Source organism: Melospiza melodia, chromosome 3 (genome assembly GCF_035770615.1).
Source record: "Melospiza melodia melodia isolate bMelMel2 chromosome 3, bMelMel2.pri, whole genome shotgun sequence".
NCBI lineage: Eukaryota > Metazoa > Chordata > Aves > Passeriformes > Passerellidae > Melospiza > Melospiza melodia.
Window position 1 is genome coordinate 116,761,552 of NC_086196.1, and position 27,353 is coordinate 116,788,904.

General features: G+C 49.2%; 2 protein-coding genes across 3 annotated transcripts in view; one reads left to right on the forward strand and one right to left on the reverse strand.

Annotated features, from left to right (window-relative positions):
- PAK5 (p21 (RAC1) activated kinase 5) overlaps positions 1–27,353 on the reverse strand; it is a 299,053-nt gene that overhangs the window by 190,442 nt on the left and 81,258 nt on the right. The gene's annotated exons all lie outside the window — the stretch shown is intronic.
- SNAP25 (synaptosome associated protein 25) overlaps positions 24,952–27,353 on the forward strand; it is a 62,978-nt gene continuing 60,576 nt past the window's right edge. The window contains exon 1 of one of the 2 annotated variants that reach the window (XM_063152840.1): positions 24,952–25,136. The gene's annotated coding sequence lies outside the window, so the exon portion shown is untranslated. The remainder of the gene's footprint in view (positions 25,137–27,353) is intronic. The other variant, XM_063152839.1, reaches the window with a different exon arrangement.

Consider the following 27,353-nt stretch of genomic DNA (forward strand, 5'->3'; position numbering starts at 1 on the left):
TATCAATACCTGTGACCAGTAACATTTGTTTTTTCTCCTCCACGTAGAGCAGCAAAAATTCATCTCTAGCCATTTCCAGCACGTGAAGAAACTGGAGGGGCTGGAGACTGAATGGCTGCTGCTAATTTATTACAGTCAAGTGAGCAGCATCCCAATGTGCCATTGCATTTGCAGGCTGATGGAAGAAAAGGAAAATAGAGGGGCTGATGAATGTTCTCAGACATTTCCTCACTGGTGCTGCCAGGCATTCTGACCCATGCAAACCCCCCCCCCCAGCACACAAATGCGTGACCCACATGTGTTGTGGGGCGCTGGCACCTCCCTGCCTCTGGGGAGACATTGGGAAAGATCACATTTCCTTTTCCTGACTTAACAGGTTCCTTGTATTTCTCTGCAGCTGCAACAGCAGCACCCTTCAGCAGCAGCACATCAGCCTCCGGGCCCAGTCCAAATCTATGCTTTCCTTCAGAATTTTCCATGGCAATGCTTCCTGCTGTCAGTTTGTGTCTGCATCCCCATCGTGATGCGCTGGGCAGGAGAGAAGGGCTGGGGCAATGTTTCCAGCTGCCCTAGGCTTCCCAAGGAGCTCTGAGACTGCTTATTTCAGTGCTGCTTCAATGTTTCTCTCCTGTTTGAGAGTCTCAGTACATGATGCTCTACTCTGGGTAATTAATTTTTAAAGAAGCTGTGTATATTAATGCAAATTCTATTAGCGATGCCTCTTGGCGGCCCGGGTATTAAATACAGTGCCAGTAGATGACAACACTTGACAGTCTCCACAGCGGTAAATCACATATATTATTATTTTATGCCACTCTTAATGCTTTTAAGACACATCCTTAAAATAAACTGGAATTGTTAGTATGCTTACACTAAAGCACAAAAATATTCCTTCTTAATTTAGCCAAGCGTATGTTCCTATTAGAGCTGGAGATGCCAGATAAAGGCTGGCACACACCATGTGTGGTGTGAAGTGCTGGAGCTGTGCTGCCTTCAGAGGCATTGCAGGGGCTGATACCAACAGAGGCTCTGACTTGCTGTTCCTTTGGAGCCATCACTTGATATTCCACACTGGATGATTAGCATCAAGGGACAGCCACAGCATTTGACAGCAAGCCCAACTGCTCTGCAAAACTGTTCGGTGATGGAAATTCATAAATCTCTGCTTGTGTGCTGGCCACTACAGAGGGACAGAGGAAGATGCTTTGCAAGTGCAAATCCCTGCTTGGAAGAGTTTATAATGCAGAGTACAGTGGCAGTGCTGTGTTGGATTCAGCCTTTCCTTGAGGAAGGAGAAAAATCTGCTGACAGGTTATATTCCACAGCAAATAGATTGTGCTGACTGCTCACAAGTGAGCAGGAGTTGGACACAGGAAGGGCACTGTGCAGGATCCAAGCAAGGCTGGATCTTGCACAGCACAAGGCATGATGGAGAGAAGGGAAAACTAAACAGGGCCACCATGTAAGGGCCTGACAGTTCACTGCTCTACTGGTCCACAAAGCAAAGTAAAGCTAATCTAAAGGTGTCAGCCCTGTGTGGCTCTTAAATGCAATGCCACGAAACAGGACAGATGGATTTCTAGTTCTCTCTTTTTCTTAAAGCAGCACACAAAAGACATGAAGCAGTTCAGCTCTCAGAAGCTGGGATGCAGCAGAAGCAAGACTGCACAAATAACCTGAACTCAACATTGTAACAAAACCTGGAGCTGACCAGTTGCCCTCTGGTCTTGGTCACAGCTTCACTTCACTGTGCAGGAGGGGTAACAAGGCAGGAGCTGATGTTCTGCTCCAGCAAACACTGTTTTCCATCTCCTACCTCTATAACCTCAGCATCCTTCAGATGAACGGGACACTGAATGCACTGCTAAGGTCAGGCTGCTCTCTGCCCCCAGGCATTCAGCACTGCTCAGCTGAGTTCACCTGGCTAGCTGCACACAAGGGAGAAGGTGCTGGCTGACAAACCAGCCCAAAGGCACCAAGCGCCCTCCTGCTATCCTGTGACTGGATAGCATCTGCCTTGTCAGGAGCCAGCAGGGCCAAATAGGGCAGGTTTTGTGGCTGAGCCCTGCTACAGATGGGGCCTTGTGAAGATGTGGCTGCCTGCAGACACCCTGGGCTCTGCCTGTGGTGTTTGTCTTCCCTGTGTCAGCTGGGACAAGTCAGGTCTGCCCATAGCACGATGCAGCAGGCAGGGCATGTACTCTGTGCCACTGGGGGCTGACCTTGCAGCAGGGAGGCTGCTGGCAAGGGCCACTCCTGTCCACCCTCACCTGCACGTTCTCCAGCCCCTTCCTCAGGAGAAAGAGAACAAAACACACACTGATACGTAATGAGGCAGCAGCACCAATGCCCTTCTTCACTGATGGCTCCCAGGAGATGAGCACCTTGCCACTGTCTGGTGAAAACATCATTGAAAAATCCCAGTATCCCTTAAAGTCTGCCCGTACCTCCTCCTGTGTGGGCCATGGAAGAGGCACTGAGCATCTCTTGGAGTAAACCTAACACAGCACCACCAGTGCTGCAGTGATGCTGGGAGAGGCCCTGGCCTCAGGCAGCTGCCTGTGCTCCCCTTGCAGAGTCTTTCCAGGCTCTTATTTCCATCAGCCAAAGGCTCAAAGCAGTGGGAGGTAGTGGTCACTGAGGAGAGGTAAGGAGGCTGCAAGGGAGCCACCGTCACTTAGGCCCTGTGAGGGGCTCTCCCAGTTTCTTTAAGGCTCAGGTCCCAGTTCTGTAACTGCAGATATTTTGTTCAAGGCCCAAAGCCTTGCTCAGCCCCACACAGCTTTCCTCACATCCCTCCTCACCCCTGCCTTTGTTCCCCCAGGAACAGACAGGAGGGAGCAGGGCAAAGCACTGGCACAGCTGTGCCCTGGACTGCCACATGCTGCTCTGGATCACCTCTTGTCCTCTGAGCAAGCCGTGCCTGCCCCCTCCCCTCTCTCACAAGCAGATGAAAATGCCCATCCTTCCCTCAGCTTTCAGTTTGGAAACCCAGCCCCCTGGCCCTTCCCTCACCCTGCTGGCTCAGACCACATTTCTCTTCCCCGCTCACTGAGGTTTGGTGACGAGAGGCTTTGGCAAAACATCCCCTTCCAAAGCACACGACACATATGAGAGATCAGTGGCAATCATCCCATCCAGAATGTCAGAATCTAAAGAGAGATTCAATCCTATGATATTTGAAGACTTCACAAGAACGCATTTCCTTTTTTTAATTCGACTTTGGGATTTCCTGTAACAGAAACAGCGATCTTCAAAATTATCCTTTCCTGTTGGAAGGAAAGTTTTGCTGTACAAAACATGCAGCAATGCCTCAAAGCAGTTCTTACCTCCTAGGAAAAAAAGGTCACCACAAGAAAAAGTGCAGGAAGCAGAACTTGCACATTGCAAGGATCAAATGTAGGTCAACCCTGGCCTGCTTTGATTTTTTTTTCCTCTGCACTGAACAAAGAGGTTAATTCCACCCCAGGCCAGAGCACTCTGGGAAGGAGAGTGCCTCTCCTGCACCTCTTGGCTCCTCCCTAGGCTGCAGTTCAAGCCAGCCCCAAGAAGCAGCAGTCAGCAGTGGAACAGGAGTGCTTATAAGATCTGAGGGCTTTTTGCTGGATTTTATAGGATGCAGGGTAGGTTTATTCTCAGTAATAGTAGTGCCATTCTCACACATTCACTGGAGCTACCTGGGACACCAGACCTCTATTACAGCTCACACATTACACGGCAGGCATCAATTCCCCCAGCCAAGCCTGCTGTAAGCTCAGTGTCCTGAACTGGCCTTCTGCAGCCTTTGCCCCCTCCCTGCAATGAAACAAGCTTTTGGTACTGCAGCAAGAGCCCCCAAGGACCCACTGGAGGCAACTCCTGCATCTTACGGAGAGAGATAAGGCTTTAGCAGCTGCAGTCAGGAGCCCTTGCCAAGAGCCCATCCACAAACCCCATGCAGCAGGGAAACTTCCACCAGCATTGAAGTCAGCCAGTGTCAACTCTGATTTGCTAAAAAGCAGGTGAGCCTTGAAGCCTCAGAAGTGGTGTATGGGGAGAGTAGTCAAGAGGTCTGAGCTAATCCTCCACTCTCTGAAACCATCTCGTACAAGGAGCACAGCAAACCACAGCTCTAATGGTGCAGGGGAAATTTGTTATCTAACAAAAGGCAGGGGGCAAAAAACCCTCCTGTGAAATACTGGAGTGGGAGGGAAAGAACGTAAGAATTCAACAAACTCAGCTTAAAATCCAAAGAGTTACAGAAAACTCCCAGAAATGAAAGCAAAGGAAAAAGCAGTCCCTGCTGCCCTTGCAGCCCCTGGGGCACACAGCCAAAGGCAGGGGCTGCAGCAGCACCCACCATGCCAATGGGCAGGGAATCCCACTGCCGCTGACCCCTCCTGCAGCTGCTTTGCATTCATTGCACCGGGGAAGACAAGGAAACTTTCCTCCTTCTGCCACTGCCCTCCTGCTCCAACCTCCCTGAGCCTTCCTGGGTGTCTGTCAGCAGACAAGGAAATTGTTCTTGAGGTGCAGCTTACAGATTGCTGCACACAAATAGTTTATTTGCCTCCAGTGCCAGGCATGCAGCATTAGGGATGCTCTCAAGTCACTCCAAGCATAGTGTGACTACAACACAAGCCACTGGAGCAGAAAGCCTGCAAGGGGGAGGGGAGGCCAAGGAAAAGAAAAATATTTTTCAGGCTGTCTTGAATGCTTTTTTTTTGTTTTTTCTTTCCTAATGGGACACAGAAAGCTGCTTGGGAAACCAGAGAAATAAACAGTTCCTACATGGCCCACTTTCATGAAGTATTGATTAAGGCAAAATTAAAACTGCATTTGTAAAGCCCAAATAATAAATTCTGCTTTGCATTTGTAGCACAAACCTCCAGCTCTAAGATCTTTCATGAATGTCTTAGTCACTTGCTTTTGAGGAAGGTTCTAGATGCTATGTGAAGCCCCAGATCATCACGAATTAGGGCTGCCTACATGGTAAAATTATGCTCATCAACTGAGTCAGCACTGGAACAAGTTTAGCAATAACAACACTTGATAGACAATAATAAGGCAAATTTAAGGTACTGCAAAAAGTTTATTGCAGTGTAGATGTTCTGTGCAATGGCTGTCACCAGAAAAATTACTACAGTGTGTAGCTAATAGCTAATTTTCAAAAATGTTTTGCAGCAACTTTGAGCATTCAAATGAAAAGTGGGTGTTGTGAAAGTGAAAGCATTTTAAGTCAAATTTTGCTCCTAGATGTGCTATTATTGCAGCTGCTAATGAGATTTTATCTTATAGCCAAGAATGAGAGCAGTAACATGCAATTATTTGTTTGGTGGGATTTTTTTTTAACTGAAATAATGTTGATTCAGAGCTTGGTGAAGGAGTCTAGTCATATAAAGGGTTTTAGAATTTTTAACTTTATTTACACCATATCTTTGCAGCAGCCAGGTTTCCATACAATAAAAGGGAGGTGAAATTGAGCAGTACCTCTTTCCCTAAGTGACCCACTGCATCACTCCCTCCCCCAGCTGCCATTCAGCTCCTTTCTCCAGAGCTGCTCCATGCTTTGGTAGTGTTTTGATCCAAGTTTAGCCATATCCTGTGTGGCCACTGACAATCAGTTCCCCAGACTTCTCCTGGCACAGCTAAATATGTTTGTGCTATAGGAAAAAACAGCACCATATGGCAGTTGTTTGATCTCTAAGCAGAAGCTGTTTTTCTGCAAACTGATGAGCTCCACCTGTCTAGAAAGTTTCATTTTCCTCCTAGACACTGCAAAAATCTTACTTGCACACCTCACATGTCCTCAGCATCCAGGATAAGGAAACTTTGGGGATCTCTCCTAGACTGTCTGGATCAGGACTAATTCTTGACAATCTGCAAGGTCACTGTTGTCTTCAGAGATGACCAGGGACTGGCTTTTCCCCACCAGGGACACTGCCAGTGTTTGATACTCTGACATGGGATTTTCCTGCCCATTTCCTGGGGTGTAGAGCCCAGCTGCAGCCCCTACATTTGCACATGACCTCAGGTACATGTACCCAGTTACATAAGGCTGACACACCACATTGTCAGCCTGCCTCAGAGAGCCTCTGACATTATCTTGGATTAATTCTGCAGGCCAGTAATTCTTGTTCAGTGTATCTGTGACATTTATATCTACTCTCAAATCACTTCAGGACATAAAAAGCGTTCAGCCTTTCATGAGACACAAAGTGCTCATTCTGACCTGCAACTGGTGCCAATTAAAGAGTAACCAATACCTACTTTTGGCACATTGCATTGTGCCATGATGTGGCCTGGATGCATCCATAGGAGGAAAAAAAAACTAAACCAAAAAGCCCCCAAAACCCTAGGAAAGAGGCACGAAGAAGGAGAGAATAAGCATGATCTCCCAGTGCAAGATGCTGGCTCTGCTTTCTTTCTTCATGCTGTGAAACTATTTGCTAAAGGAAATAATTTCACTCCACTTCCTTCATGAAATTACTCTTTAAGTGCTGATTCTCCATCTGGTGCACAGCTCCAGATTTCCAAAGATATTTAGGGATCTAGCTCCCAGTTTCAAAGAGATGTCTGCCATGTTTTAAAAGTCAAATTTCTGTCTTTACATGCAACAATACACAAATGTAACCCTTAATTTTAGGCTGGGGGAAACAAATTGTAAGAGAAGAGAGAATTAAGAAAACCACACTTGACCTTGAGGCAAGATCCAACCTTTGATGTGAAAAAGAAGGTTATGGACCACATCTGTGTCTCACACACAACAAAACCCAGGAGATGACTGGTTTGTAATAGTCTCTCCAGCATGAAAATAAAAGTTAAACTTTCTTCACCTCACTCACACTTCAGCAAAGGGCTTACTTGCCACTCCCTTGCCACTAACATGTGGCTCCCAGGGAGCTTGGCAGGGAGCCCTGCATGAGGTCCTACTCCCACACCATGTGAGCAATGCCTGTTCCATGGAGGGCAGATGGGGAAGAGCCTTTGCTAATAATTTTCCTGGATTGTTAATTTTTAAATTGGCTTTTTTTATCCATACACTCACACCATACTGAAATACACATTTGCTTTTTTAAAGAATCCTTCTGATTTTCTCATTCAAATGAAGTTATTTTAAAGAGACTCTAAAAAGGAAATTTCTTGAGTCATCCATCCCTAAAATGTTTTCACTATCATGAGTCTATCCACCAAGGACTCCAAGGGACACAAAGCCCAGAATGTACAGCTGTCCCAGAACCCTTTGGAATTATAAGCAATAATTGAGGACCAACCTGAATGTTTTCAGTCTAGGAAAGAATGCTGTATAACTTATTTGGAATGTGAGCCAGTCTCCCAATAGATGAAGGTTTCAAACACCTTTCTTGGTTTTCAGATCTGACTAAGCCAGGCTATCACAGCAAAGATAAAGTGTTTAACACAAGACATGTAACAAATCGATTTAAGTCAGACATATATTCTACTTTTCTGTCAGCACGGGATCTTCCAGAAAATTGTAGTCTTGCTGGAAAACCTTGCTTGGTGTTTAATTTCTCATTGCTGTGCCATCAAATAGCCAGGCAGATGAAATGTGAGGGCTACAAATTCTCCACTGAAGTCAGTGGCATTGCACCAACTCAAAGCAAAGGTAAGTCAAGCCCATCTTTCACACCGTTTAAAAATTAAGGCTCAGCACACTGCCAAGTCTCCTCCTTAGCCACACTGATGTTTGAGAAGTTTGCTTCAAGAAACAATTAACTGTCCCATTCATCCTGTGAGCTGCTCATTCAGGAACCAAATGACTGCCCTCCTCTGCATCAGCCAAGATTCCTGCTCTCACATCTCAGGATAGCACTCCGTACCAGCCTGAAGAACCACTTAAAATGATGTATTCATTATTCATTTCCAGAGTTCATTAAATAATCTTTCATATTTGTTTTCTTTGTATTTTTGCCACAACAGAGTGCAAATAAGCTAACTGCTGGGTCTCAGAGGAGAAGATCAAGGATGCTGATTACCTCAACATACAGCCTGTGTTCTGCTGGAGTTTACAGAAGAGCTTTGCTGCTCCTGGGGGCCCCAAAGCACACCCCAGGTGAGCACTGCCTGCAGTCCTCATCACCAGCTTGGGAAGGGCTCTGACATCCCTCACCAGGGCTCAGCAGGAGTGGAGCATGACCCTAAAGCAGCACTTTCCCTTGGAAACAGGCATTCAGGGAGGAAAACAAGCAGCAGGCAAAGGCTGTCCTTAGGGAGGGCAGGAACCAATACTCCAGCCAGGGGAAGCCATCCTCAGAGAGCAAAGAGCACAACTTCCATCCCAAGCACCAGGCAGATGTCTTCTGAAAGCAGCGCAGACCTGACTGATGCAGGAATCTGGTGAGGAAAAAACACAGCTATTGGAAATAGTCTGAGTTTTAGGTTAAAAGATTATCCCTATCTTGCCTGATTTTCAGTCAGAAAGGGGTCCCTGCTCTTCTCCTCGTGCCCCTTTCTGTCACAAGAGGGATGAATTTTGCAAACCAGGAAGGGCCAGGAGAAATGCATCCCCCTGCTGGCGTTTGCTGCAGGATGGGGCAGTTTTAGCCCAGCTGGAGCCTGCTGGCCCCTGTGCGAGCTGCTTTTATCCTGCTGTCCTCAGAAGCCTTCCCACAGTCGCTGCCTCTGCTCCCTGGGGCTCTGGGGGAGGAACAGCAGCCTCGGTGGCCTGAGGGACTGCCACAGTTGTTTTGCAGAAGCTCAGACTGTTATTCAACTGCTGCATCCTCAGATGATAGACTGAGGTTATGGCAAGCAGTAGAGACTCACAGCTGCCAGAAGGGCAGTGCTGCAGGAAAAGCAGCCTTGACTCTGACAGGGTGGAAGGGGAAGGAGAGGGCTGAGGCTGCAGTGGCCTGGCCTAAAAACACCCTCATATGTCAGCGCCCTGGTGGCCCTCAGTGTCCCACAGGATCAGCTCCTTCCTGAGAGAGGGCTGCACGTGGAGAGGATCAGGAAATCCCTAAGGACAGGGAGCATCTCCCATTGCGTGGGGTCTAAGGTGAGCTCTTCCTCCCCTCAGCTGCACACACCTGCCCCTCAGCACCAGGAGAACAGAATGAACCAAGCCCACTGCTGAACAGAGCTCTGAGTCAAAGGAGAGTTCAGAGGAGCACTGGAAGCTGCACCAGGCAGGGCAGCAGCAGGTGCTGCCCCAGGCAGGGATGTGCTGATCCTGCTGCTGTGGGGGTTTCCCACCCATGGCAGCACCAGCTCTACTGATAGTTATCTTGTTTCCCCATGGGGCTCTGGTTAGCAGAGCTTTAAATATTTTTTTCCTTCTTAATGTGGTTGCTCAGAATGAGGCAGGTGAAAGGAGGCACAGAGGTGCTGGATGTATCTGTTCAGATGAGTTTTGTTAGCAGGGTACATTGCTCCTCTCATCAGCTGCCTCCCAACCTCATTTCTTTCCCCCACACAACGTCCCTGCTTTTTAGGCACTAATGAAGGCAGCAGAATGGTTGGGGCTCTGGGGATCCCTTAACAGGGATTCTGTACCTATTTTAAAGTCCTGCTCCGTTCATATATGAAAGGATTTCTCTCCCAAGGATACTCCTCAGGAGCTAATCCACTTGAGAGAAGGGACACAATGCAGGTGAAAAGCAAAGTGCAGTCTTTTTGCTGAATTACTACAAAGAGATAATATTTACCTGCAAACTTTCTCACCACCCTACAGGACAGCTGCTCCAACACATGGGCAGAGATAAGTAAGGGTGCAAAAGAAGGGAAAATACTGCTAAATCCACTGCCATCCCCTAAACAGGGCAAACACTACTAAAAAGGCAAAAGGGAGACTCTTTAATAAGGGCAGCTGTAGACAGGTGTTCTCACCTGCCACACTCCCCCTTTACCTGTGCCCAGGTGAGCAGTAGGGCACTGCTGAGCTTCACCCATACCATCACTTGGAGCAGCATGAGGCTGCTTTTGCTAAAGCACCCTGTAGACACTTGAGGAATTTACTATGAGAGCAGCCTTTGGCACTCTGCTCCCTGCAGCAGAGTCAGCTCCTCAGGATGTGGGTAACTTCAGGAGACAGCAGTCACATACACAGACCACCAATCTGAGACCCTCTACCAACCCAGAGCCAGGAATGTCCCAGAGATTTAAGGCTCCAGGCTGGTTGGAAAGCTCAGCCTCACTGGCCCACCATGCCTGGGATTTGGTTGCCTCAGGCCCAGCTGAAGCTGCAGATTTATCACTCTTGTCCTCTGAAGGAGACAGGTGTCAAACATCGACACTGTCACTCTGCTGGCTCTCCAGACTGATTTGGTCTGGCCTAGAGGCTAAGATGTGCTTCAGCAAGAGGGCTGCAATGACAAAGAGCACCCTCAGGAAGGCGCTCATTCTTTTCCTAGGCAGTCTGTCTGTATCCCACCCCTCACCAGTACTCTGTGCCTTAAACACCAACTGAAGGATTAAAGAGCTTCTCTTGCCCTGAGAGGGAGCAAAGCAATGGGTTTGCTCAGACCATGCTGCTTCCAGGGGCTCTGCAACTGGAGCAATCCATGTGGGCTGCTCTGCTGGACCCCAGGGAACACAGACACCTCTGTTGGGTACACCAAGAGCACCTCAGAGACAAACATGAGCCAACAGAAAACTGCCAAGAACAGAGGGCACAGAAATAGGTGCTGTTGTGATGGATTTTCCCCAGAGAGTGCACTCAAGAATGATTCTGTGCTAATACCAGTTAGTAACTGCCAATAATATCAGTCCCCTTCACACTGGGTTGGAAACTGCAATTAAGAATTCATTCAGGGTCAGATGTCTAATTAGTTTCTCCCATGTTGTGTACCCTGGGAACCATGGAGGTCCCTAGAACAGCAATGCTGGAGGAAGAGTCACTTGGGTTGTTTCCTGTGTGGCAGGAGGTGCAAGGGAAGGGAAGGATGAAAAATACAGACTCCACCATCAGGAGAAGAGATCTTAAGGGTTTTACACCCCATATTGACTGGATTGGCTTTGGAAACTTGACTCAATAAAAATAGGCTTTCTGAAGCAACCAGCTGCTGCCTGCCTTCTCCCCCACACCTATACAAAAGCAATACAGAGTGGGCTAAGTTACTGCAGCATCTTCCCTTGCTTTGTTTTATTTTTAACTCTGTGTCTTCCTCCAGCTCTCAGAAGAGCTCCTGCACAGCCCTGTCATTTCAGGCTCATTTCCCCAGTGGATTCCAGATTCTTGCAATATTTCAAGTATCCCTAGATGAAATGCCAGGACAGATTATTTTTTTCTTGATCTCAGTACCCCTTTCACTATTTATTTTCACTAGGCTTCTGAAAAGAACTTGTTTTTCTGAAAAGCATGGGGACAGCAGGGCCCTGCTGCACACACAATCCTATTTCTTCTGCCCTAAGCTTTGCTGCTGGCGAGGCCATGCTGCTACAGCACCAGTTATGCTGAACTCAGTCCCTTCCCTTAACACAAGTCAACAAATCAGTCTTGGCTCACGTGCTCCAAGAATGGCAAATGTAACACACTTGGACTTCTTCCATCAAATAAATCATGCCTTGGGAGTGAAGATAATGGGGCAAGTTACAATTTTTAGCTCACTTCCACCTGGGATTTTTATCCCATTACCTGGTGTTTATATCATTTCTCATTAGAGCACCCCTGTGTCTCATGTCTCAGTCAGCCCCCTGAGGCAGGCTTCAAGGTATATTCAATATAATATTCCCAGCTGACTCATGGAAGAGCAAAACACACCACCTGAAAGCAGCAAAGCTGCCACCAAGCAACCTGTACTCCCATAACCACCACTGCTGCGTCTCACACGTTTCCCTGGAGCTCTGCAGGACATGTGCCACGGGCCCTGGCAAGCACCAGGCTTCAAAGCCTGCATGGAAATGACACACAAAGACAACAGCAGTACCCACAAGTAGCAGAGTATGCAATGTTTTGCCTTTTAACCACACTGTGTCTCACAGGAGAGGAACTGCCATAACAACTCAGCACAAACTCATCCTTTGAACCTCTCCAGCCCCCTGCTGAGGCAAGATGAGACCATTGCTGTACAAATTCTCCTTTTCAAGGAGGAAATGACAACCTCTGCCCAAGCAGGACAGTCCCTGGCCCTGTGCTGTCTGATAAGGCGGCTCAGAGAATTCCTCTCCTCACTGATTTTTCTGTCTCAAAGGTTCATTAGACTGGTGGAAGGTGAGGCCTTAATCTCAGGTTGCCAGAAAAAAAAGTAGTGAGTCCAGATGGAAAACAAGTCCCCTCATGAATTACTGCCTTCCTCTAGAGTACAAAGCACTGATTTCTACCTGGTTTTTAATGTGCCACTGTATAATCAAGCCAAGCCATTTGTTCTGACCCATCTCTGGCTCCACCTTTGAGGAGTAATACCCAAGTACACCCCTTCCCCCAAACTCCTCCCCCTCCATGAATGCATCTTTGCTGGTTTTTCTTTAGATCTGAGGATCCCACCATATCAAGATGCCTTTTATTTTTTCCCTGACTTCTAATGAAAGCTATGCGGACAAAACTGAGCATGTTCCTGCTTTGCCTGCCCTCTCCCAGACCCCAGGATTTCCTGTAGAAAAACAACCTGATGTGAACATCCAGTTTCCTACTCAGAAAGACAGGAGGATACTGCCACATCTCCACCCAAAATTTTCACATTTCACTTTCTATGATACACTTCTGTTCTCCACCTTTTTTACATTTCTTAGTATCTTGGGGTATGTCAAGAGCTCTCATCTTTTGCTGCACAAAATAGAAATTGAACTAAGATCCCAGCTCAAACTTTTTAAAAATTAAAGACAAAATAACTGCTGTGTCCAGTGAATCATAACCAGGAGTCCTGAGAGAACAAAATTGGAAACTTTGCAGTAAACAGGTGGATTCCCCAAACCAGAGCTCTGACTTTCAACTGCACACAATCATCAGGTATTTAATCTTCCAGCCAAGATGCAGAATGGTAGAAACGATGGCTTAAGATCTCAAGAGAGAAATCTAATCACCATTTCTCAGATGCCAAAAGGTAACCCACATGTGGAGAGATTTACCTGCAAAGCTAATTGCAGCAGAACTGGACCCTCATTACCTCCTTGCTCCCATTGCCCTGCAGTTTCCACAGAGAATGGAGGCAGTTTGGAGCCTGACCTGTTCACTGCCCCAGGAAGGGAGCCTTCAGGAACAGCTTGTACTTTGCTGCTCTCAGGAGCCCCTGAGAATTCAGGGGTCCATTTACATTGTTTGACTACTCAGCACCTAAACAGGCTCATTGCCACACCTAACAACGACAAATATTCTAAGATTAGGGGAAAAAAAAGTTACATAAGTGAATCACAGTTTGTCCTGCCAAACCAGGTTCTTGCCGATTGCTCTGAGAACTGTGAGTGATGCTCATGCCTTTGTTAGCATGGGTTTTTCCTACAAACAATGCTGCCTGGCTTGGGTGTTGTCCTCCCTTCCTTCCCCTCAGCTGCATTAAGCTGCTGATGCTCACTGGCCCAAGGGTCCTGCCCAGGTCCTGGCTGGTGTCTGCAAGGCACTGTCCTGCCATGGGTGCCCCTCACAGGACACCTACCCACACCACAGTGGTGGCAGCCCTGCCCCAGGTGCCAAGCAGGGTCTGCAATGAGGAGACACACACTGCTTTATATCCCCATCATCTCCCCAGTTAGGCAGCCACAAGACTGTCTCAAGCAAAAAAGAAAAAAAAATCAAGATCAAAATCAATAATTTCTTCCTCAGACAGAGTCTGAATTATGATCTGAAGCATATCAGTTTAAATTTAAATACCTCCCAGGTGTCTTGGATTAATCATAACCATTACCTTGCACAATCTTGGAGTTGTCAGCATGCAGGGAAAAATTACTGAAAGCAGAGTCTAGAAATGGCTATTTTCTACTGCCTTTTGCCAGTCTTGCCTATTTTAGACCACAAACTCATTGAGGCATGAGTATCTTCATCATTATATACGTTATATAGCACTAGAGAAGATGGGATTAGCCTTGCTTTAGGCACTGCTGTCAGGTTAATTTATAATTGACAAGGTTATATTCAAGCTATGATGCACACACTGCTCTCAAAAGCCCTTCTTAGAAAAGGCTCTATACCAGGAAAAAAAAGTATTTTGACAGAATGTTTTTTAAAAAGGAACTTATAAAACTCTGAACTGTAATGCTAAGATTCAGATTATGGCCTGCCAACTGCTCCTGCATTGAAAGAGAGGGAGAACTGTTCCACACCATGGTTTTTGTTACTGCTCAGATGCTGTCCCACAAGCACTCCAAAACTACAGTTTAGCTCTACAGAATGGGTTTAAAGGAAAAAAACCCCAAAGGCAAAGAGCAAGAGGCTTGAAGCACAAGTCCTTCCCTGCAGCCTGATTCCCAGCACAGGCAGGTGGAGCTGAGGGCTCCAGCCAGCACGCAGTACTGTGCTGCCTGGGGATGCAGCAGCCTGCACGGTGATTGCTCAGTGGCAGAGAGGGATGCTGGCACATTGCTTCTGAGAGAGCTTTAATACCACCAAAAGGACAGAATTCATTTACCCAGAAAAGATAGAAAAGACCTTTTGCAATAATATCAATAAAATCTCATTCGATCCCTACCCCCAAATGCTCACTGTGAATTTCAGACTGATTTATCCTCAGCTGGCTGAGACAGGCAATTAAAATAGAACATTAAAAGAGACTTAGATGCATTCGGCACCGTGTGTGGATATGTGGCAATAAATCTGTTCCCTGGCAGTGTGTGGGAGAATTCCTCCCTGCTGTGGATTCATACCCAGTATCAGGCAAGGCCTCACTTGCTTATTGCCAAATAAGCAGTGGGACTGGTGCATAGGATGGCAGCATCCCAAGCTCTACATGCAGGAGGAAAACAGAGCCAGGACTGACTCTTCCCACAGGTAAGCTACATTTCCACAAGGAAAGGTCATGCCAGCTATTAATTCATGCAGGCTGCTCCCCGCTTCAGCCTGTGCTGTGTTATCATCTGTGTCATGGGGAAGGTAAAAGCAACAAATTGTGTAGAGCCTTAGCCCTCCCCCCAGCAAAACCAATCAATGTCACCAAGCAGAGCGACTGAAAGAGAAAAGTTCCAGTACCTTTATCACACCCAGAAGCTTCTCCAGCTTCCAGTGTGCATAAGGCTGTGTTATGAATGATCATCTATGTAATACAGCACTAACAGCTGGAAGTTCTGGATAGCCCCTGCAGCAACACAAGAGGGCACAGCAATGCTGCCCTATCCATGCAGGGCCACATTCTGGCTCCTGTCAGAGGCACATGTGTGGGGAGCAGGGAAAAAATGGAAAATTCCTGGGAGGAGCCTCCAAAGCTTAGGAGGCAGCATATGATCCAACTCCCCCGACACCAGCAGGGCAGCTCCTTCTCTGCCAAGCTCTGTGCTGCAACAATCTTTGGTCCATTTTCTACCAGCTGTGGCTGGAGGTGTAAGTGCTGGAAGCACAGCTTTCAAGTAGCTGAAAGCTAGAAAGCAAATATGTGCTCCAAAGGGATTATTTTTAATTTCCTTGAGTACCATGTATTTGGGGCTGGACTCCCAACGAATTCAAGTACTGAGGTTGTCAACAAGCTCAGTGCTGCTAAAATCACCCAGAGGAAGGACTCCTACCTTGAAAGGACCTTGGCTCCAGCACAAAGCTATTTCTGCCTTAGCATGATCAATTGTGGGCTTTTTGTGCAGAGAGTCAGATCAGCCAAAGGGCTCCTTGTGCAGAGAGGCTCCAGTGCTGACACAGAGAGCATCACCCAGTGAGCCATCAGGCCACGTGCCAGGTGACTCACTGGAGCACAGGGACATTCAAACCAAATCACAGAACCGCAGGGTGTTCTGGGCTAGGAGGGACCCCCAAAGACCAAAGCCCAGCTCCTGGCTTCCCACAGGACGTGCCCAAGGATGCCACCCTGGGCCTGGGGCTGTTGTCCAAATGCTCCTTGAACTCTGGCAGCCTTGGTGCAGTGCCCACTTCCCTGGGGAGTCAAATAGCAAACCATGAGCCCAGGCTGGGTGGAACAGAAGCTACCACAGAGGGGAGATCGGCTCCATTTCCCTCACACTGCCTGCACAGAAAGACACCAGGAGCCCCCAGCTCCTCTGCTCAGCCAAGCTAAGAGCCCAGCTCCCAGCAGAGCCAGCCCCAGCATCCCTTGAGACCATAACAGCAAAAACAATGCCAGAGGCAAAGGACTATTTTCATCTCCCTGTTATCTGGATCATCCTGGTCATGAGGAAAATTACATTGTTTCAGCTGCAGCAGCCACACTAAAATAACACGATAATAAACAATTACAATAGATTATTATTTCTCTAATCATCCTTTAACTCCATCCCTTCACCTTGCCAAGGTGCTGGCACATCATGGGTAAGACCAAGTCTCTGGACATCTTTCAAAGGCATTTCTGACAAGTCAGAGACAGAAATGCCACAGGGCTGCTCTGAGAACCACAGGGAGAAAGGAAGCACTGCTGTGGGCACTGACAGATCTGCAGAGGCAGCTGAAGCCTGCTGAGGGCTGTAATGGCCCTAACAGAGGTCCCAGGGGGGTTTCACCCTCACCTGGGGGTGCTCAGCTGTGCTCTGGGCTGCCTCTGAGGGACTCCTCTGAATAAAGGGTCTCTTTTTTTGGCAAGAGTAAGAGCTGCAGTCTGACTGGTGGGTGGGTTGCTCAGACACTCTTCAAATAATGAGGATTTCTGCTGCACAAGGGAGAATCTGTAGGGAACTATTTATAAGTGATCCAACAGGAATGCACATCATCCCTCAGCCCAAAGCTGCCTGCAGACCTGTGTTAAAACCCACAGGAAATTTTGGATGGGGTCTCCACATTCTCCAGTCCTTCCCTCCCACTTTCTTACACTGCAAGAGCACACCTGGATCAGGTAACATGAAAGCAGCTCCTCAGCATGGCAGCACAGCCAGGCCTGACCCACAGCAGCCCCTGGCACACCAGGAGCAGGCTTCACAGCCCTGCAGGTGGCTCAGGGGCTGTCACACTCCAGTGTTGGCTACTTGCATCAAAAGTGGGCATTCAGCAGTAAAGTGACATTCATTATTCAGCTTCATATTATGCACATACCTCATGTGAGAACAAGGCTCACTAATTACTCAAAAGAAGGCCATAATTGCACTTATTTTAGAAGCAGGCAGGTCAAAGAACACACCTTAAAGCAGCTTAAAAACACCAAGTGCAAGTATTAGGCTGAGGGAAGTAGACTTTTCTTCAGACAAGCACTGGTTTCTCAAAATATTTTGAACATTTGTAAGTTAAGGAAGAAAAAACAACACTCAGTATTCAGAAGCTGGGGAGTACTTGACAGATTTGTTTCCCTCACTTGTAATTTTCAGCAAGTTTATTAACTTAAAAAAAATATAGATTACCTGCAGAACACTAGGAAGAGAAATTGAAATAACTCTCAGGAAGTTAGCAGGGCAGTTTTTATTCCCATTTCAGAGATACATGAAGACATTGACCCATAAATCATCACAGAGAGTATTCCTATTAGACCAAGGTGCATTAGACTCCTTTTTGCCTCAAACAAGGCTGAGGAGCACTGCCAGGAGCAATTTTGAACCTACTGCAATGTATATGGAATCTGAGGAGCAGAAAGGGTTAACACCTTAAGCTACATGTTTGTCTGGTCTATCATAAAGCTCAGTCCTGTTGAATAGAAGAGACCTGGCCTCCTTTGAGTCACCTGAATTATTCCAGTTGCACATCCTGTGACAAAGCTGGCACCACAGCCCAGAGGAGCACTTGCCTCTTCCCCTGCAGTGTGTTCCCTGTGTGATGTAGTCCCTTTCTGGGCAGAGATTAAACAGACACCTCAGGCTTTTCCCAGAGCCCTTAGTGACAGAAATGAGTCTCCAAAAACATCAGCAAGCTCCCGCCTTCCCTTTACCTACAAACAGAAACCTCCTCTCTGGGCAGGTGCCCCCTTGGCTTTGCAGGCTCTCCTTGGAGAGGTAAATTGCAGAGGCAGCACCAAGTCCCACTGGACAGATGTACAGCAAGCAATATGGGAAGGTAGAAATATTTACATCCATAAGAGGGAGGAAGAAGCAACAGGAAGAGAGGCAGAGACACATTCAACCCCAGTTTCAACAGGGAAAGAGCAGCATGTTCATTGAAAAACTAAGGACTGTGCCAGACAGTGCTCATAGAGGGGCTGATGCTCTTGTAGCTCAGCCCAAAACACCAAGTTTCAAGGTGGAAGTGGCTTTTTTCCAGAATAGTACAGCTGTTCAATGACCAGGCTAGGAGAAAAACCCAGATCCCTACCCTTCTTCTAGAGCTTGGTCTCTTCTCCACTCTGCACAGCAAATAACAGGAGAATTTGCCAAGGTGAGAGAACAGATTCTTGCTCAGCACGGTGAAAATTGGAGCAAAAGGTGTCACCCAAAATTCTAAAGTGAAACCCTACAACAGCAATCTTGTGAGGGACAGTAACACTCATGGGCTCTGTAAGGAGCAGGAAGCCTGCTAGTCTGACATGCTCCATGTTAATTAACTATGTCGTGTAAGAGCTGAGGGTGAGCAGTGCAGCCCTAGAACCTGTGAACACTGCAGCTCAAACCAAACCAAAGACAAAATGTTGTGTCTGTCCATAAAAGGCCTCAGCTGCTGAGCCTCCTAACTCTGGAGTCTGGGAGCAGACTGCAGCTCTCTCCTCAGAGAAGGATCCCACTCCACATGAAGTGCTTCACTGAAAGCAGCAGATAATGGCCCTGACAAAACCAGGCCCTGGGGGCAAAGGAATCCCTGGGACTGCACCTACATTAATAAAAACCTGTATGCTTAACTGGACTGCACCTCTTTTGTTTTGTCTGACTGAGGATGATCTGAGATTCTGTTATGTGGCAGGCAGCTCACAGATAAAGACTTGGTGAGTGAGGAAGCCTTTCTTTTTTTCTGAATCACTCCTATGGATGACCAAGGTTATTGCAAAGTATTGCATCAACACTGAGTCACTCCCTCCTTGGCATATTTAAGTACAATTTTCCCCCTTCATTATTTTTTTCATTCCATTGAAGTAAAGAAACATATAAAAGGGAGAGCAAAAAGCTCAATGCGCTTACTTTCAGCATCCCAAGCCACCTAGTCTCAACCTGAATTTTACCTACACAACCAGGCAGTAGCACTGGTTGTTACCTCAGGAGTTTGGAAGCAAAGGGAACGGAGCAGGTGAAGCAAGCCCAGGAGAATCTAAAAGGAAAATATCTTTAAAGCTCCCCTGAATTAGTGACACTCACCTGTTTGTTCCATTTTGTGCCTCTGGGTTTCTCTGAAATAGAGAAGAGCAATTATAAAGTGACCCACTTTCCCTCTGTTTAGAGTGAGAAGGAAACAGGGGGAAGGGAAAGAAGGAGGAGAGGGAGAGTTGCAGAAGGATAATATCAAAGGGTAGAGAAGGAAAAAACCCCATATCCTTACAGCAGGTAGGAGGATAAATTGTGATGACCCAGTTTAAAGGAAGAGCAGGAACTAGACCTACTAACAGTCAACACCTTCCCACGCGCTCTAAGGAGAGCAAACAGCAAGGGAGGGGAAAAACTTGGTGCTTACATCTCCTGTTGGAGCTACAGACTCATTCCTCCAGGTAAAGTTTGTGCCAGAGAAGTTTCCTACCAAAAGAGCAGTAGCCTCTGCCCAGCCCTTTTACCTGTGCAAGGGACGGGTGGAGCCTCAGCCACTCCTGGTTGGGACTGAGCAAATCAGGGCCAGGTGCAAACAATTCAGGTAAAAGGAGCTCAGGTGGTTTGCATTATAGCTGAGGCTGCCTCAGGTGGGGCTGGGAGACACAGCAGGATGCCAGGAGAGTGGAGTGGGCAGTGTTTCTCCTTGTCCATGCCAGGGAGTGGGCACTTTTTCTCCTTGTCCATGCTAGGGGAGTAGAGTGGGCAGTGTTTCTCCTTGTCCGTGCCAGGGAGTGGGCAGTGTTTCTCCTTGTGAAGGAGCCCAGAGGTGGCAGGACGTGTGCCACAGCCAGAGGAGTCACCCTGCTGGCACGGTCTGACAGGCAGCTCTAGCCCTCACTCTGCTGAGGGCCACCTCTTCAGGAGAGCCTCAGTGCTGTGGCTCTCACCACCAGCTGGTGGCCCTGAACCAACACCTCTGCAGCCCCTCTCAGGGCTGTCTGTCCCATGCACAGAAATCAGTAGCTGGGGGGAAAAGGGGCCTTCTGGCTTGCTGTACATTTTTGTATTTTCCTTCAAGATTAGTGAGGTTTCTATTTCCCTTCTTAAATCCCATTTACCTCACTCAATGTAATCAGGCACAAGTGGAATGAAGTTAGTACTCGTGCACCACTTCACAGCATTCAAAAATGATTCAATAAATAGTGTAACAAGCACGTGCTTTGTGCAGTTGGCAATTATAACCATAAAGGAAGGACCAGCCATACCCTCATCTCCGGGTGGATTATTAAAACTCACAATTCAGCTTGTTGAACTCATCACAGCTCCACTGGTTTCAAAGCCTGCACACAAAGAGAATTGCACTTCTCAGTTCTAAAAGTCCCAGTTTTAAATAGCCTTGTTTCCTGTAAACAAGCAATAGCCCCCAAAAGCATAACCCCGTTAAAAGTGTGGATTAAACCAGGACTTTAATTTGCACTCACCTAAAGATTAGCTGTCAGCGTATATGGCTAAAATCATATGGGGAAGTGCAAGTAAATGACATTGTGTGCTAATATACAGCATCTGCTGCTGTGTTTTTTTGCTCACAGAAAAGTTGGCCAAAGAAACAGGGGACTGCAGTACCACACAGCAGTTCATATCTCTCAGTTAAGCTTGTGCCCTGCTTTGTGGGACCTCTGTCCTTTCTTCATTTAGCTTTCAGGCAGGTTTTTGAAATGGTTCCCAAATTCAGGTCACATGCACAGAAGGAGAATTAAAATCCAATTATAGTTAATTTTACTAAATCAGGATTGTTTTAAATTAAAAATTGGAGTTTAATCCTTATCTGCCTTCTGTGTCATAGGAACACAGAGAAAGCTGTTTCTATGTCTTCTTTCCTCTGTATAATATAGATTAAATGGCTGTGGTCCTCCTTCCTCTGTGTCCAATACCTTTGTGACTTTCTTGGGCAGAGCTTTCCTCTCATGAAAGCTGAGCTGGGCTTAAAATTCCCATTGGCAAGGTTTCTGGAGGCCTCACACCAGTCCTACCTCCAGAGCAGATGACAACCCTCAGAGCTGTGGCTATGTTTTGCCTAGAGGATAATAGATGGTGAAGTCTGGCATTGCAGGAATGACACAGTTATAGCACAGCTGAGAGAAGGGCCCAGCCAAGGCAGGGGGAGCTGGGGGGCAGCAGTGGAACCCAGACTCACCAAATATTTAAGTCCTGGTTGCTCTTTAAGCAACTAGTCAGGAATCAGGAACTTTGGGGATCTGGCTCAGCAGATCTAAAAGTGTGATCAGGAAATCGGTGGGGACTCATCTCCAAGGGTTTATGTTACAATTGTATTTTAAATCTCTCTATTTTTGAACATAAGGCTCAGAGAAATCTTGGCTTGGCCCAAACTGGAGCACCCGATCACAGACAGCTCCTTAAAAAAGCCCCCAGCCTAACTGTGTATCTACAGATCCTGAGCATGCAGGGGAAAATTAGGCCCAGCCATTCCCTCAAATTTAATCAGAAGCAGCCTGGGGCACAGAGATGCAAGTGCTGTTGATGGTCAAAATTCAGAGTTACATAAAGAGCAGTGAATGACAGAAGGCAATTAGGAGCTCTGCATAAAGGGCTCCATCCTCAGACTGTTCTTATTGCAGATATCAGACTGGGGTATGCCTCAGCACCTCAGCCTGGGAGCAGGCAGAAATTGGAGAGGCTGGAAATGTTCACTGCCAAAGCAGGTACATTTTTCCTCTCTTGTTTGCTCTATGCTTAGTTCAGTTTCTTTCCCAGCCACTTACTTGAGGCCAGGATGAGCAGCATTTGGATAAATATTTCCTTCTCTGCTGAAAAAGGAAAAAAAAAAGAAATGTCTGAGATAGGTGGAGAGAATCGAGGCAGTCTCTGTGTAACAACTGCCTCTAAGAGAGCCCAGGAAATAACATGCAGGATCTGGTGGCACTCTTTTGGTGTTCCCCTCACTTGGCTGCCCCACAGCCCAGCTTTGCAGCATGCAGGGGTGTGAGTTGGAGGCTGGAGGTGGTGCTGTGAGCAGCCAGGAAGATCCCACTGCCCACAGCTCTCAAACCATGGACAAACAGGGGCTGTTCTTTCCCCCTTAACCTGCTGCAGGCTCTGCCTGTACTGCCCTTCTCCGGCTCCTGGCCAGTAATGTGGAGCACACATCCTGCTGCTGTCATGCAGGAGAGCATGCTCCTGCCTCATTATTCATGGGCTGTGCCCACAGGTACTGCTTGTGAAGCCTGCTGAATAGTTGCCTGAATAATTAAGAAGGAGCTGAATCATTCTTAGACCAAATTCCGGTTTTCTCTCTCCTCCTACTTCATTTATAGGCTTCTCTTCTCACATATCCCCTGTACACAGTGTGAAACGACTGTTCAAATTGTACCGGATAGAGTCAGTGAACTCCCCATGTGCTTTTTCTTTTTGGTTTTTTTTCAAATTATCCTTAGAAGATGCTAAAGAATCAGTTAGAATTGCTTAGTGCACTTATTGCGACAGAAATTCCGGCGCTGCGGTGCAAAAGCCTGCCCCCCTCTGCATCTCCCAGGATAGAGGCAGCCACATTCCTGAACAGCACAGGCTCCATCCCTTCCTCCCTCGTTTCCAGAACGAAAGGTGGCTGCTCCTTCTAAGCTTATTGGGCAATGTTTGTGATCTATTTAATGATTCTGCCCTTTGTTTTTTTATTAAGCTCCATGATTTCTGCTGCAGCAGAGCTGGAAAATGAATCTTAAATTGAACCCAGCTTTGTCACTGGAAAACTACCTCTTATCCTCCTCCCACTCCCTCTCTGCTTTCTCTTCCTTTTTCCATTCCTTAAATCTCTTTCCCCAAGTTATGCTGCATTTTATTTTGCCTTCACTGCATTTTCGTCCCTGGCTTTTGATGCACAGAGCCAAATTCATCCTTGCTGGTATCCAATGGACTGAAATTCTTCTCCGAGGCATTATTGGGCTGAATCCAAACCCAGCCAGCATTTTGCAGTGCTGGTGGCTTAGCCAAAACAACAGTTTATAATCTCTCTTTTCCTTCCCTTATCTACCGTTAATATGAATTATTAATAAGTACTAGTACTGCTGTCTTGAAAATCATCCTTGTTTCTGGAGCACCTATCAGCCGAGCTGTCTGGCTGAGAATTCCTTTTTAACTTTCCGTGTGTGCCAGGAAGTTGGGCAGCCTGGATTCCAGAGCAGGGCTCGCTCTGGGACTCCTCTCGCCATCCGCAGTGCTCACCTCACGCGGGTGCTGGGCACGGTAACCCCTGCGGGAGCCGGCCTGCGAAGCTTTGTTTGCCCAAACCGCCGCTCCTGACGCTAAACGCGTTTCCCAGTCAGGCTGCTGCTCCAGAGCCCTCACCTGGAGGGGGTGTCTGCACAGTGTTAATCTCAGCCTGTGTTTACAGCCCGGGAACATGACAGGTTCTCTCCTTCCCTGCGGTTTCCGTGTGCACAGCTCATTAGATACTCTAATGCAGCAGGAAGCCCCTCTCGACTGAGAATTCCTTCTCGTATATTTAGCAAACTTTTGACTGCTTCCTTTCAAAAGAGACTGAAGGACATATTTTCGTAGGAAGAGGGTGAGACTCACAAAGCACGATCTACAGTCACGTTTTTCTGTGGGGAACTACGGAGCAGGGGAGGAGGAATCACCCGCAATTCTCTCTCCTTCTCCCCCGCGCCTCCCTCCCCTCCCCTCCCGTCCCTCCCCCACGCCCATACAACCATAACACGGGATGAACGCGCTCCAAAATACAGCTGCAGAGCCTTCCCTCTCTTCCGGTCTTCTTCGCCTTGGCAAGGGGGACGGGGGGGCAAGAAGAGAGGATGAGGATGGAACCACCCTCATGTGGAACTGATGTTTTGACTCCGCCATCCGCAGGCTGTTCAGAAAAGCCTGCACGCACGGTGTCAGAGTTAACCCAGCCAGAGCTCGCTCACTGCTCGCGGGAGAGGCTCAGACAGGGAACAGGGAGGCATATCTCCTGGTCTGGATGGTTCCATGAATGAAAGCCAAGGCTTGTGGGGTGAGAGGGAAAGGATGACTGAGGTTACGAAAGAGAGCATCGCACTTCGACTGCAATCCCCAATATTCATTAAGATCCCCATTAAGAGATAAATTTTACAAACATACATAGTTTTGTATTAAATGAAAGGATTTCCTCCCCATTAGAAATCACGTTGGAGACAGCTCCATTTGCTCCAAATTAGGTACGCTCGGAATGAATATTTTAATTAATTAATGATAAATAAGCCAGGCACTTTCCTTGAACTGAGTTACCGTTTCCTTCCTCAGCAGCAGTGGCATGTGTTCACTGTGCTGTGTGTGTTCATGTACTTGTCCAGGCTTTGTTTTTGATTTCTGTCTCTCATTTTTGAACCTGTCCCTCAAATGATCAGTTACAACACATGTCCTTAACCATGGATTTCCTCGTGTTTGGCTGCTCCGACGTGGGAGAGGGGAGGGAGGAGGGGTAGTATAAACAGATTAACATACCCAGACCCCTGGCAGGATGTTCTGAGAAATAAAAAGAGGGGAGAGAAGGAAGAATTCACACAAAAATAGAAGCCCACGTAGATTGGCCATATATGGAGTACCGGGGACTTCAGAGGGATACCCTCTTCGGACCACCCCTTTGGCGGAGGAAATCGCTGCTGCGGGAGGGTCCCTGCCCCCCGGCCGGGCGGTCGGGCCGCAGCCGCCCCCAGCCCCCTGCCCCGACCCCGGCCCCGGCCGCGGGGAGGCGGCGGCGGGGCGGCCGCGGGAGGCGGCGGGCCGGCTGCGGGAGCGGTGCGGCGGCGATGACTCAAACCCGCCCGGCCCGCTCTGCCCCCTCCCGCTCCCCCCGCCGGGGAGGGCTATTAAAAGCTGCTGACGTAGGAGCGGACGGCCATCTTTGATGAGGGCACGGCTCCCGATCCATTGAAGAAGGAGACCCGCGGAGGTCAGCAGCCTCCTGTCCTTGCCTCCCATCCAGCTGCGGCACCGAGCCACCGACCCCGCCGCGCCGCGCTCCGCCAGCCCAGGTAAAGGTGGCACACACCGCGGGCACCGGCTCAGCGGGGGAGGGGGCCGTATTGCCGGTAATGAAATGGAGAAATAGCACATATTTAAAGTGGGACCCGTTCGGCTTTTTGTCTCCAGCCTCTGGCTGCTGCGGGCACAGAGAAAGGTAGGGAGAAGGGGGTGATTTCGCCGCCAGCCTCATGGCCGGCTGGAGCCAGGGAGGCAGCCGGGCTGTGCCTCTCGGCCGTGCGGGCGGCAGGAGGCCGGCGGGGAAGGCAGTGTCGGAGGAGAAGGGGAAGCAGCGCCATTCCCGGCTCCGAGCGGGGAGAAGCGTGTGCGGCGCTCTGCGCTGCTGGGCCGGCCCGGGCTGTGCCGCCCCGGGCACTGCAGCGCCCGCAGCGCGCCGGGCTGCGGCGGAGCATCAGCACCGCGGACAGCGGGGGCCCCAGCGGCGCCGGGAGGGGACGTGCGCCCGTGTCCGTGTGTCTGACCGTGTGTCCGAGTGTGTGCTCAGCACGGCGGACAGCGCCGGGCCCGAGCGAGACGGTGAAGGGACGTGTGTCTGTGTCTGTGTGTCCGTGTGTGTGCTCAGCACCGCGGACAGCGCAGGGCCCGCGCCGGGACCGGGGAGTGCGAGCTGTCTGTGTGTCTGTGTGTCTGTGCATGTTCAGCACCGCGGCAGCGGAGGCGGCCGTGCTGCAGAGCCCTGCGGCTCCGCGCCCCCCGCCCCGGGGCTGCCCCCCCGGACACGGGACTGGGAAGCGATTCCCGACTGGCGAGCGGCGGTGCTCCCTCATTCCAGGACCGGACCGCGGGCAAGCGCAGTTATGGCTCTGTAGCTCAGAGTGACAAGAGGGAGAAATAAAATTTTAAAAACAAAAAGCAAGCAAGCAACAACAACAGCAAAAAGCAAATAACATCAGTTGCTGCAATTAATCGGCGCTCGGCACTTGGGCCCCTCTCCCTGAGCGGTGTCTGTGCAGGGAAGCGGGGGTTACATAACGCCCGGCCCGCGGGTCCCCCGCGCCGAGCCCTGTCCGCAGGGAGCACGGGCAGCCCCCCGGGGTTCCCGCAGCCGCGCTCCGAGCCCGCGGGCGCCGCTGCGCCGTGACACGGGGACACGGGCCCGCGCCGCCCCCCGCCGGCCCCGCGCTGCGGAGCGGTGCGGAGCCGCCGCCTTATGTAACGCGGGCTGCCCCGTCACGGCTGCTGGCCCCGGCTCCCCCGGCGCCGCCGGCGCTCCCTCCGCCCGTCCTGTCCGCTCCCCGGCACCCCAGGCGCCCGAACGCCTCGCTGCGGTCCCAAGTTGGTAACTTCGCTGGGTTTTTTTCCTGCGGGGCGAATAAACAAGGGGAGAAAGGGGGATTGGGCTGCGTGTCCAGACACTGCGCTGCGTAGCTGCGTCAAACCGGAGCCGCGGGATCTGCCAGATTTACGTGCTTGGCCTGAATAATTGCTGCTGGTTTCGTTCCCAGCTGAAGAACGGGGGCCGGGGGGGAAATGGGGGACTGGCCTGCGACACTGCTCGGGGGTGGCAGAGCAGCCCCTGAACCCAGACCCGTTTGCTTCCAGCCCCGGCCGCAGCATCTGCAAGGACATGCCTGTCCCACACCCCCTCCTGGTCCTAGCTCTGGGCATGGAGCAGCTCCCCCACTGATCAGCAGGAGGATGGTGTGGGGCAGCATCCCTGCGGGCGACAAGGGGGGAATGGAGCCATCTGGGAGATAGGTGCTCCGGTGGGAGTGGCTGGGGAAGGGACTCTCTCCTGGGCCCCCAGCCACCTGCACATCCCTGCAAAGAAGCCAGTCCAGGAAGAAGCAGCGGTGGTTTTCCATTGCTGCAACATCGCGCAGAGCAGGTCAGCCAGGAGGTGACTGCTGAAGAGTTTGGCTCCTAGGATGGGTGCCAAAAGGATAACAGAAGGGACCAAACCAAAGATGCAGGCAGGCCTGATTGACAAAAGCAAAAGCTTGAGGCTGCCTCTGAAGTCAAGAGGAGTTGCAGAAACTCAGCACGTTACAGTACCAAATGTAGCTAGATAGCAACCCCCAAATAAATGCAGCTTAACTTTCTTTCCACAGCTAACTAGAAAATGAGAGTGGCATTTCCAAGAGCTCTCGGGACCAGGCTGTGTGTCCACTGAACTCGTGGGGGCAGTGAAAGAAAGAACAGCAGAATCCAGACAGTGTGAACCCTCAAAATACATCGAATGAGATGCAGCTCCACTTCCCAAATTT